Source organism: Erpetoichthys calabaricus, chromosome 1 (genome assembly GCF_900747795.2).
Source record: "Erpetoichthys calabaricus chromosome 1, fErpCal1.3, whole genome shotgun sequence".
Taxonomy (NCBI): domain Eukaryota; kingdom Metazoa; phylum Chordata; class Cladistia; order Polypteriformes; family Polypteridae; genus Erpetoichthys; species Erpetoichthys calabaricus.
Window position 1 is genome coordinate 61334112 of NC_041394.2, and position 13678 is coordinate 61347789.

Genomic DNA, 13678 nt, shown 5'->3' on the forward strand with positions numbered 1-13678 from the left:
TTTAAGATATAAAATAACTTCCTGCTCATTTGAAGATATCTCGAATGTATTTCAAGACACATACAAAGGAAGTTTTTGAGATATCTTAAAATGCTTACAGACATATTTTAAGATAACTTGAAATGCACATGGAAGTTAGATTAAGATATCTCAAAATGTATTTGAGATATCTTGAAATACACTTCAGATATTTTAAAGTGTAGAGCATATTATTTCAAGATACCAGAAAATCTATTTGATATATCTTACAGTGCTTTTAAGATATCTTAAAATAGATGCATTTTCCGATATCTATAATTCTTTATATTCTTTAATTCTATCATTCTTTTGTGGTACCTTAAATGCATTTTAAGATATCTGTAAATGTTAGTTTGGCTTGCCATACAATACTTTAAATGCACCTTAAGCTGATGACCCCAAAAGAAATATATAAAGTAAAAGCAGTTGTTTGAAAAAGAGTGGATGACTGTTAATATGCTAATAGAAGTAATTAAAATTCATAACTTCATTTTGTACTTGAAAACACAGATCAGCTTACCTGATGTATTTCTTACCCTTAATAAGATGATTCTTTGAGATACCCATAACCACTTGTATTAGTAACTGGTGGACCATCCTTTAGCATCAGTAACCTCCACCAAATGTTTAGTTACTGATTAGAAACATGGGCAACAGTTAGGAGGAATTTTGAAGCTTGTTAAACTACTACACACAGTCAGACTTGCTTCAGTTTAAAGTGGTGTAGATTCAACAAGTGTTCAAAACTACTGTGAGGAGTGCAAGCTTTTGTTCCGTGAAAGCTTCCATCATTTAGTCTTTTTATAATGGTGATAGTAAACCAAGTTTCAGATGATCCTCCATAATCTCTTGCCAGTGCTCAGTAGCAAAAGATTTGCATGGTTCGTGTGTTCTTTAAACATTTACGAGTATTTACCACTAGTTCTCTGTAGAGAGGGAAAATTGTTATTGGGATGATTCTGCTATCATTATGATAGAAACGATTGTATATAAGATTAATATGATCACTATTTTTTTGGCATTTACCTTGGAATAATTCCAATATTTCTGATTATTCTTACTTTTATGTTGATATTATAAACTGGGTCTAACTGGTAGCAGAGAGAGTGCAGGCAGAAATTGCGGCGCCTTCTTGGTGGTCTTCTTTCTTGCTTCATTCCTGTGTAAGGCACATTAGGCATCGTTACATTTTGCTAGGTTTTCAGTGGCACACCAGGCCTGCTTAGAGGGTGGACTTTAATGGGATACAGAAAGCCACTTGCACTCTGGAATGAGCATTAAAATGAATGGCTGAACTTCAGGTATACATTGACTTTGTTTCTTCTCATAAGAAGCGGTGTTAATTAAAGATGAGTTGATATCCCTGCAGAGGCTTTTACAAATATGTACCTAAAAGGATAATTCAGTTCAAGCTCTTATGTGTAAGGTGAAACTTTCTCATCCTGACAGACATAATGTGTAATGGATCTTAATTCTTGAACTAGGTGCATGCATCTGTTCTGCCTCTTGGGAACAGGAAGGTGACTCTATCTCTTAGGAGCAAGAAAGAACTTTCTTTGGCCTGGAAGCTGCTCTCCATATAGCATTGGGGATGGATGTGCTGAATTAGCTCTAAGTTCCAGTCCTCTAATTTTAAGCTTTGTACCAATTATTGATCCCAGTCTAAGTGGACTGATAAGCAGTATTACTTCAAAAGGGGAACTTTAATACCTACACTTTTGTGATTGAAAGAGTCACACTTTTTATATGAAGTTGCAAAAGACATGGCAAAGAGCCTAACGTTTAAAATGAGCTGAAGAAGACAACATTGCATTCTCAATGAAAACAATACATTTGTTATGTTTCAGCCAACATTTCTGCCCTGCCTGATGTTTACAGTTGTGTTTCTTGTTTGTATCATCTAATTTTATGCCATTTGTTTGTATTGATGTTCCTTTTATTTATTATGTACATTTGTCTTTGCATTTATTGGTAAATGGAAAAGGCCTAGGTTATGTTCCTTGTGTTTAGTGGGTGGTTCCCCAAGGGGTGGGACCACCTGCAAGAAACAGCCCTCCACTGTATTTGTGTGAGGGCCTTCCATAGTTCCTGGCAGTTCATTTGGTGTTTCTTGTGCTTACTGTGCTTTGTGCTATTGCTCTTTGTGTTTTCTAGAGTTTTCAAATCTGTTCTTTGATTCTCAACTACGTTTTTGGATTCTGTATTGGGAATGTGTTTATGGATTTTTTTTTTTGTGATCAACTTTTTATTAAGTAAAGACAAATGTGCTCTGTTTTTCACTACGCCTCTGGATTCTGCATTGGGACTTTTCAGGCAATACCTTTCAGCTCTTTGGAGCTTCATGTATTGCAGAGCCTTTGATAAAATAAACCTTATATTTTATAAAGGTTTTTCAAAGCCCCTTTTGCTGTCTAGTCAGGGTTATGATGGTATTTTCCCCACAGGTGGGCAATTTTTTGAAAGTGTTTTTGGAACTTGTGCTTTTGGGACTCCCGAGTAATGACAAAATGCACTTTGCTGCAAAAAAAGTTCAGCATTTGCATCTGGAGCAAGAATGCACACCTCCACACAGCATCGGACATCACACTTAAATTCTTGGTATCATAAAATTGTTGATGTGTGGCAAGACAAATTAAAACACCACAAAGCTAGTAAAGAGATAAAGACCCCCTCTCTCATGTTTGAATGTTACTGTATAGCAAGATCATGACTTTGTCAGGAAAACCTCTAGCTTTCAAGAGTAACTAGAGAGAGACGCTGTTTATACTGTATATATAAAAAAAAACGCACATAACATCTTGGCTAGAGTTTTCCAGAAGGCACAGTGGAGACTGAAAGCAGTGGGATGAATGTTCTATGACCAGATGGCACCAAAATGAAGCTTTTTGGCCATCAGACAAAACCACATGTTCCACTGCACATTTTCAAAAACACGCTAACCCCACCATGGTGGCAGCATCGGACTATGGGGATGCTTCTCTGAGCAGGTCCTGAGAGGCTTGTGAGAGTAGAGGATATGCAGGAAAATTCTGGAGGAAAACCTGATGCAGTCTGCAAGCAACCTGCTCCTTGTGAGATGTTTTCCAGGAAGACAACAGCCTCCAAGCACATTCCAAAGCTACACAGGAATGACCTAAAAACACCGTTGTCATTGCCCTGGTGTGCCCAAGTCTGAGTCCAGATCTCAATCCAAATGGTTTCCAAATGTTTGGGAGGATGACAATTGAAACTGTCAGCTGTTGTGAAACATTTTAAATGTTGGCCATATTACAGCCATTGCTTGGAATAAGTATTCCGTCCTCCGTTTTCAATATTTTACCTTCACATTCTGACATCCACATCGATTTAGACATATGAACATTGAAATGAGGGGTTGTCCTGATGGCCTTACTTGTTTTAGTGATGTCAGCATAGCATACAGTGACATTTCACACTTCTACCCAGCCAGGTTGTGAAGTTTTGGAAAAATGTTTTTCCCAGATAAAATTCCATTACGATTTTTGGTAGAATTTTTGGGTTTGCTCTGCATAGAATGATATTACTGGTAAATAGACAGATACTTTATTCATCCTCACAGGGAAATTCAGGTGTCCAGTAGCTGAAGCATGTCAGTAAGAAATTGTGACTAAGATTATTAAAAAAGGCAAGGAGAACAAAACATAAATAGTAACAGTAGACTTTGGTCTTTACTTATGATTTGGACTTGGAATTTTCTTATTCTTAGCAGTAATGTTCTAGTCACCATAATAGTTGCTTTGAGCATCACTTCAGTGATATTACTGCAGTGGGTTCAAGTGGTTATTCCATGTGTCTATGTTCCTTTGTTGAAAGACAACTCTGCAGTTGGGTTGCAAGATATGACTCAGGCCTGTTATAAATATTTTTATAATTGGATGTGAGCTAATGTGGTCTTCAGCCCATTTTTAAAGTGTGTATTACAAAAGTATAAACTCTGTTGTATCTGAATGAATGCAGCCTTACCAAAAAAGTGATTACGGAACAACAACAGGTAAGCTCCCAATGTGGTTGGAGATGGTTCGTTCAGTTCATTCATTACTCTGTCCTTTTCTTTGACACACATTGACCTGTAGTGTCATCTGCTGAGAATGTTTCATGTATGAGCATGGTTTTATGAATTAAGATATTTAACTTATTGATCACATCTCTTTATCTGTAAATATTATTGGCCTGATTGCATTTTAGGTATGTCTCATACAGTATCTTCAGAAATTATTGTAAATGTACCAACTTTTCATTATCAGAATATTTTAATAGAATGTTCAAAGTTATACAACAAAAATTGTCTTGAACTGGAACAAGTTTTTTTTAACACAAGAAAAAAAAAATAAAATCTGGGGCCTCATTTATAAAGCTCAAATAAGCTCAAAAGAGGTTTGAAATGTGCGTAAACAACTTCCCATACAAACATCAGGATTTATAAAAGAAAACTTGACCCATGCATATGCCACACATGACGCACAGACAGTATTTTCGTATCCTTTAAAGAGGGTAAATGCAGCATACATGCACTTAAGAAGTTTTTTTGTTTTTACATCAGTTTATATTAGCTACCTGTTGTTACTTCTCAGGAACTGGCAGACAGGTCAACAATATCTTCTCCAAGCCTTCACTTCATCATTCCTGCTGTGGTGGGAGCAATTAACTGACTGGTGAGGCAGTACATCAGGCTTTTGTATAGTATGGGTGTACTTTTTTTTTTAAAAAAAAAAAATGTTTTTGCCAATATAATGTAATCGGTGCACATTACTGCACTCATATTGCAATTTGGGAACCTAGCAAGAATGAAGCTGCTTTTGTTAACCATAATCAGTCACATTCCATGAATCCACAAGACAGCCAAGATGTGACTGGCAAGCATTGTGTCTCGAAGGCCTGGGTCAGCTTGCGATTCATATATTTTGAGGCAAAGTAGTTTAGATAACTGGCTGAACCATTAGTTTTTCATATGGCCTGTACTATTCATTGTAACAATAATCACAATCACATCATTACATGCGCTATGTAAAAGCGGCTATTGGCACAGACAATGGTACCTTACACCTTTTCAGACAGCGCTATAAAACCGCACATGATCTTGCAGCTAGATATTCTTGAACACAGGTGGCAGGGTCTCGATGCATCATGTGAGAGAAGCTGGCACATTTACAAAGTGATTATGATTTATAAAGGGTAAATTGAATAGAAATGTGCCTTATAAATCAGATTTTTTTTGTGGAATACATATTTCTGTTTTTTGTTTTTTTTTGTGCGTGCATATTTTCATGCTCGAATCCACGCAAAGTCTTATAAATGAGACCTCTGGACAGTTTTAACTCTTAAAGGCCACCCTTCCCTAATACCTATAATACACTGGAAATGATGGTAGCTTCCAAATGTCACTTTATTTGGCCATCTGTAAGCATCTTGTACTTTTCTTCTAGTAGGTTATGCCACTCTTCAATTTCTTCTAGTTCTTAAATGGTTTCAGGGTTAATTTTACCAAACAGACTGAGATAAGGTCAGTTTAACACAGTCCATGTTTTAACAATTCTTTTGTGCTTTTGGATGTGTGTTTTGGGACATTGTCCTATTGAAGGACCTGTGATCTTCGACCCATAACAAGTTTTCTGACACTAGGCAGCATATTTCTTTGTAAAATGCCCTGATAATCCTGACATTTTATGATTCCCTTCAATATGTTAAGATCTCTAGCACCAGACGCAGCAAATCATCCTCACAGTGTCTTGGAATCCCCACCATATTTAACTGTAAGTAGGATTTTCTTTATACACATCTTTATTGCATAGCCTATTAACGAATAGCTGGTCTACATTTTCAAAAAGAGCTCTGCTTTGGTTTCATCTATCCTCAGAACAGTGTCCCAGGAGGATTTTGGTTTCTGTAGGCAGGTGTGGGCAGTGATCACTTGTGCCTTTTTATGTTTGTCTTTTAACAGTGAGGTCTCCCTCAGCCTACTCTAAAAGAGCCCTTCTTGGCTTAACGTGCGGCATATGGTCGAAGTTGTAACCATCACTCTGTTAGGTTAAATTTCTATGAAAATTTTTATGTGGTATTTTTTTCAATAGTTTGCGTCAACCATCAAAAACATCTTTAATCACATTTCCTTTTCCCAACATGTCCTTGGAGGTTTCTGACAGGTCAATGAGCAGCATACTTCTTAATATAATTGTGAACAGAGACAGCAAGAATGCCATGGTCACTGGAGATTACCATGTACCCTTTGTCATTTACGTTTGTAGAGAATAGTTTTTCTGATGGCCTCAAACAGCTGTTTTCTGTTTGGCATTGTTAATAAGGAACAGGGTTTCAAAGTGGCATTTTTAAGAATTTAAGCCAAAATTCAGTTGGTAATTCATGTCATGCGATTAGTCTGTTTGTTGCAGATGAGTCTAGTTTCACTGCAATAAAAATAGTTCTTTCAATCAAATTGATTTGAATTGTTCCATAAGGAGCCACAAATTGTGTCATGACAGCTTTTCAATTTGTATAGCATTTTCACACATTTCAGTTTTTAATTGTTACTGTTCATGTGCTGCTGTAACCCGAGTTTGTTTCACCGCCCTCTTTTTCAGGAGATATTGTTCATTATATATTGAAAATAAAATGCTGCCAATAGGAGTGACAGCAACTGTGTTACAACAGAAGTGTTATAATATAATATAACAGACACACATTGATATAAAATAAGGAAAAACATTGCTCTAATCAAAAACAAAATCAATTCAGTAAATCACAGAAAAAGGTAAGATTTGTTAATCTTAACCAACACCAACAGCCCCACTCACTTTTTTTTTTAAATAAAATCAATAACAAAAAAAACATTCCATACAATTAAGTTCAACTTAACAACACTAAATTCAGTTCAAACCCCACCTAAGATTAAAAGAGGAAGACTAATAGCCAGAGTAAAACTTTTAAGAGTAAGGAATAGAATCCTTTTCCCCAATATAAATGCTTATTCTAAAATATTATTGATTAGATCCTGTCAGGTTCTAAAAAAGTTTTGAACAGATCCTCTAAGTGAGAATTTGGCCAGTTGAGCGAGATCATTCTATGTGCTAGTAGTGAAGTAAAGGCAGTTACAGTTTGTTTGTCCTTCTCCACTTTAAACCCATCTGGTAGTACACCAAACACAGCTGTTAATGGATTAGGAGTGATTGTGACACCACGGCTCACTGATAGGCATTTAAAGATTTTTATCCAGAATGATGTTAATTTGGTACACACCCAAAACATGTGAGGCTAGAGCTCGATTGCAACATTTGCAAGTTGGATCTTACCCTGAAAACATTTTGGACAATTTTAAACAAGATAGATGTACTCAATAAAAGATTTTAAGTTGAATAGCTCATATGGAGCTAGAGTGATTTCTGTGCTTGGCTGCCTTCCATTCCTTTTCTGAAATGTTGAGTTATGAGATCCTTTTCCCACTGTACTCTGGGTTCTTTGAAAGGAAGGGATTTTAACATGTTTTTATATATTACTAGGGGGCTGCTCGCTTCGTTCGCCAACCCCCGTGTTTGGTTTACCAGATATACAATACAGTTTATTTTTTGTGTAGCCCAAAATCACACAAGAAGTGCTGCAATGGGCTTTAACAGGCCCTGCCTCTTGACAGCCCCCCAGCCTTGACCCTCTAAGAAGACCAGAAAAAAATTCCAAAAAAAAAAAAAAAACTCTTGTAGGGAAAAAATGGAAGAAACCTTGGGAAAGGCAGTTCAAAGAGAGACCCCTTTCCAGGTAGGTTGGGCATGCAGTGGGTGTCAAAAAGAAGGGGGTCAATACAATACAATACAGTACAATACATAGAACAGAATAAATCCTCAATACAGTATAAAAATAAAAATTCTAGAAGTACGGAGTAGAATTTCACATTAGATGATATCACATAATATGATTTGGATTTGTTTAAAGTCCTGAAGACCTCATTCATTAAGCTGCCTCCCCCATTTTGCCATTCCACATCTGAAATCGCGCTAATCCGTTGAAAGGACCCCTCATTCCCACGTCCCCATTCATCAGGGATGACTACTTTAGGCAGGCAATCTACAATTTAAATAGATTATTTTCTTGGGAATTGTTACATATCCATTATTTTCACTTTTACTTTAAAAACTTTTGTATAAACAATACTTGTTTCTTTATTTCCTGCCCCGCGCGTGGTTACATCTCTTTCTTGCCAGACGTATAATGCTGTTCGTGTTGTGAAGGGTGTTGCGGCTGAACCTACGCTAAGGATATGCCTTTGGATCACTTGCTGTCTTTTTGCTGCTTGCTAGCTGCCTCTTCTGCCTGTTGCATGTAGTTGTTTTAAGAGCTGGGAGCACATGATGCTTGCCTGCCAAAAGCAATCCAACAACTGCAAGCTTAGAGGTGTGTTGACTTGTTTTAAATGATGGCTCACTGCCTGGTCTCGCGTGACGTTGTAAAAGCAATACCCGTCTTTTATTTCTGGCCCCAGGCGTGGTTGAATTCTTTCTTGCAGGATGTAGAACGCTGCTCGTATTCAGGGGGGGTAGCTGCTGTCATGCTGCCCTTCGATCTTTTTAAAGCCTGTACAGCCGCTGTCCTTTTTGTCCTTTCCTTATGTCTCATGTTTACGGTCCCCGCGAGACGCACCGTGGCAAGTCTCCTTGGTCTCGCGGGTCTTTAAAATGTCTTCCGAGATAATCATGTATCGTAGCCTTGCATTTGCTTTCCAGGACAGGATTTCTTTTTATAACAGAGAGATGGAAATGCTGAGTCTTCAAGACTGATCAATATTTCTTCTGAAATAGAAATAGGTTTGAGGGGAGGAGAATTGGGCAGATTTCATTTACCAAAGTTTCTAATTTGGAAGTAGTGGAAAAATTGTGTTGGTGGGAAGCTAAATTTGGAGTGTAATTGTTCATAGGATGCAAAGACATTATCTATATACAAACCTCTAAACAATTTAATCCCATACATTCTCCAAACATTAAAAACTGTGCCAGTTAGAGAGGGTGGAAAAAGGTTATCACGAACAGGTGTCACAGATACAAGCTTCTCTATCTTAAAATGCTACCTGCATTGGTTACATATTCTGAGTGAATGAAGGCCAATTGGGTTGTTTGTATATCGTATTGTATTTACTGGAGTACAAAGCAAGGATTATAAAGAAGTACTGCAGGATTTTATTTCTATTGCAGACCAAGCTTGTGGGTGTTCATCTATTTCTGTCAATATCCAGGTATTTATAACTTGTATATTTCCCACCCAGTAATAATATTGTAAGTTACAGTAGGTGAGCCATGCCACCTTCTATTTTAGGTCATTGTAGGGTTGCCCTGGATGTTTTCAATTCTAAATAAATGGTTATGATTGAATCCAATTTCTTAAAAAAATGATTTGCTAATGTATATGGTGGATGCTATGAAATAGAAATACAAGCTTAGATAGGATACTCTTGACAGTGTTAATTCTCTCTGCTAAAATGAGATGAAGGGTAGACCACCTATGCATGTCTTGTTTAAGTACTTCCAAGCAGACGGCAAAATTTTGTTAAAAAAGAACTCAATATTTTCTTGTAATGTTTACCCTTAGGTATTTAAACCGATATGTCATGATAAAAGGGAAGGTGTCCAATCTAATGTTGTGTGCCAGAGAGTTCACTGGAAAAAGCATACTTTTATTCATATTAATTATGAGTCCAGATATCTTTTAAAATTCTGCTAGTGTTGTTAGGACAGCAGGCACAGCATTTTGTGAGTCTGATATACATATATAGTACCATATTATCTTCATATAGTGAAATTTTCTGTTTAAGTCCTTCTCTGTCAGTCTCCTTTATCTCAGATGCATTTCGAAAGTGCACAGCCAAGGATTCAATGGTAATTGAAAATAGCAGTGGTGACAGGGGGCATCTTTGTCTAGTACCATGTTCTAGTTTGAAGTAGTCTGAAATAATGTTAATACAAACTGAAGCTTCTGGACTGGTATATAGTAGTTTGAGCCATGCACATATGTTCAGGTCAAACCCAAATTTATGCAACCAATAACCTCACTCAGAGTAGTTAATAAAATGAGTTTTTCATTATTACTAAACTTCATCATATGGTTTAAACAAATAAACCACATAGAGCTAAACACTGATGCTGGCGGGATCCCAGCAGACATAGTGCAGCATAACATTAATGAATACTTGTTAGATTCTTAAGAAAATCTGCATATCCGCACAATTTTTTCCATGTTTAATGTAGTATATGGTAGTTTTAGAGTTATAAAGGGTACATTAGGATTCTTACAGTTGAAACCCTAACAATGTTTCTGTTGGAAATCACAATGGTTTTATAACACGATAGTCCAATCCCATCCTACATGACTCCAAATACTGCTGTAAAAGAATCAAGGGAATTCTAAATCACGGTATCTGATAGACTTCAGTATTCAACCAACACTGAGGCACTAGATGAACCCTTATTCCCATACTGTATTTTGCACAATGATACCAGGGCATATGATATGATCCACTTGAGTTACCCAAATTTGAGCAGGCAGGTTTTGCCTTCTTGATCTATCTCTTTGTTCTTCTCTCATTCTGAACCTCCACTCTTCCTTTTCCACATGCAGGGGCATTGTCTGCCATTTTTGCTAAATTAAACATAAGGACCAACACAAATGCTTTATGTTTAACAATCTCCCATCAATTGAATCAGAGTTAACCTGTGTTTGCCCTATGGATTCTGAGCGAGACAGGGTGGTGTTTCTATAAAATTTCTTACTATGGCAACTACAAGATAAGAATGGCTTAGTTTTTGCTATTTATGTGAACTGAGAAATACAGGATGGGTTTGGCCAGTTGTGTTCTATTGTAAATCATTGTCTGCTGTTACCTCATTGTGTGTACTAGAAAAGGAGTAAAGGAAAAAAATCATTTAAAAGAATTCATGTCCAGTGTCATTGGGCAGATGTGAGATGCTTTTGCATTTTTCTGGTTTATGAAGATGCTTAGCAAGTGTATAACCAATAATTTATAGTAATAACTAACACCTGTATCAATCATCTTACCCCATACTCAAATCTCTATACAAGGTCAGTACACATTTGACTTTTTTCACAAAGGAGGTACAAAAAGGTTAAGGACCTTGCCTTATGGACCGTGATCAAATATGTATCTCATGTAGGTGTAGAGGCCTGGCTGCTGTTTTTCCTTGGTTGGGATAGTTAATATATTGGTGTAGTGGTGTCCAACCATTTATATGTCACACTAAGCACTTTTTGATTGTAACATAGAGTACCATCAGGGAGTTTATGTTAAATGATTTCACAAACTTTTACAAACAGACGGGTCATGTATACTACAACATCACAGGCACAATTGTTATGCATGGTTCCTTACCATGAAAAGTTTTCTTTCTTTCAGAAGATGGTATGTACCAGGACACCCATTTGCTTTTTTGAGAGTTATATATTTTTGAATCCTCCTTATTGGCCTTTTCAGGCATAGCTCAACCCGCCCCCCATTGTCTTGTATCATCTACTAGCTGTATTGTGGAAACATTGTGTCCCTACCACGGCTAGAAAGTTCTTGGCTTGAATAGGGTACTGTGGCAAATTGTTTTGCGAGTTCTGTTATCATCAGCATTCTGTCACTTTTAGAATAGCACAAGCATGACAAATTACTACACACTCTTAATTGTTAATTTATGAAGATGAGATTTTAATGGCTTGCTAAAATTGGTGCGAACAATGACTGCGTCACCTATATATTTTTTTCATTAGAAACTTTGAAAATGAGAAATGCGTTTAGAACATAATGGAGGAACTAGATAATGGAAGACTATCACATTATTTACACTGATATAAAATGCACATCTTTTTCACTCCCACAAAAATGAAAACTGTTTGACAACATACTCCTTTACATACAGGGTGAAGGGAGGTTGGACAAGCCTGTTGCAACAAAAATCAATGCAGCATGAGACACCAGTCTGCTGCAGGGCTTTTTCAGACATAACTGGAAATTGGAGTATTTACAGAAAATCATCACAAACAACATGGAAACCCCATAACAATAACAACCAAGAGGCATACATAATTTATAAATAAATCAAAGCAAGAGTTGGCTTCTAAAACCATTAAAAGCACCATAGTGTCATTGTAGCCACACATTTTAAGCCCAAAGGGATGAGCACTCATGCATTATAATAAACGTGCACACTAGTTTTCAAAAGTCTGTAATCACCCAGAAATTTTCATGCTTTAACATAATTTTTTTGTTTTATTAAGGAACCATTAAACTAAATTAAAAATGTAGCCAAGACATTAATATTGCGAATAGCTATTACTGACAAATAACCGATTTGTTTTATTGTTTACATAAGACTGCAAAGCCCTTACCACTACTCCAGTGTCCTAATGATAAACCCTTTTAACTCTCTAATCAATTATGTTTAAATGATTAGAAGAAACATCTGTAATTTTGTTAACACAGCTGACGTCGGTTATTCTGTTCAATAACACAAGTCAATAGTCTTTCCTGTGTTGCATGGCACTCATATTCCTAAAGTTCAATACTGGGTTAAAAATGGCCAAAACAAAATATGCTTCTTGTAAAATAACACTCTATTGTTTTGTGAAATGAAAGCTGTGTAATGTGATAAGAAACTGAATATTTCTGATGAAGATGTCCACTACTGTTTTGAGAGAAGTGTGAAAATTGAATCTAACCCGGGGGATATTTTTCGTACGTCGCTTAAATCATCCGAGATCAGGTGCCTCATCTTGGATAAGTTAATGCCGGTGACACTCATCCGGGATAGGTCGGTTTTTCAAACGCAGCCGTGTAGTAGATTAGTCTAGCTGGATCTAATCGTATGAGATGAATGCGCGCGCCTGCGCTGAGTGAAAAACCCATATACAGTATATTGAGTCTAGAAAACATGATCAGCAAGTATGATAGGCTGTAACAAAATGACGAAAGAATGGCAGCATTTTTTTTCACACACGCCGCGCAAGACCTTTTATTTGAAGGACATGAAGAATGTCAAGATTTAATATGCACAAGGGTTAACACGGCAAAAGCAGCCCAGACCAGAAAAGATGGCTGGCAAAAAGTGGCCGACGAATTAAACGCTAAGTACTGTGCATTGTACTTACTGAATGCAGCGTTTCATTTCCTATGTGTCAGATTAATTATTATTTAATATGTGATAATTCCAGATCAAACGTGAGCACAAGGAGAACATGGGAACAGGTTAAAGTGAAGTACAAGAATATACTTCAAACTGGTAAATATTGGTATATAACTATTTAAAGAATTGTTGACATAAAGAATCATATATAATATAAAAAACATTAATTTTAAAGCTAATAAGATGGCAGACAAGCAAAAAACAGGTGAAGGTCCACGCAGTCCAGACCTAACCCCTGCAGAAGAGTTGGCTCTCCAGCAAAATGCCCATCGCCCTGTTTCTGATGGCATTCCAGGGGGAAGCTCCTCCTCAGAACCAGTGGCAGGATGCAGTGGTCACTTCATTTCAGGTAAAGGATGGTCACTGCATATATTTGTCCTCCATGTGTGCCATAGGTATGTTCCATATAGCCCTCTTTTTTTGTTGGGTCAGTTGCAGGGAATGTCATACCCCTTGAACCTGTGTATAACCAACGAGATATTGACGAA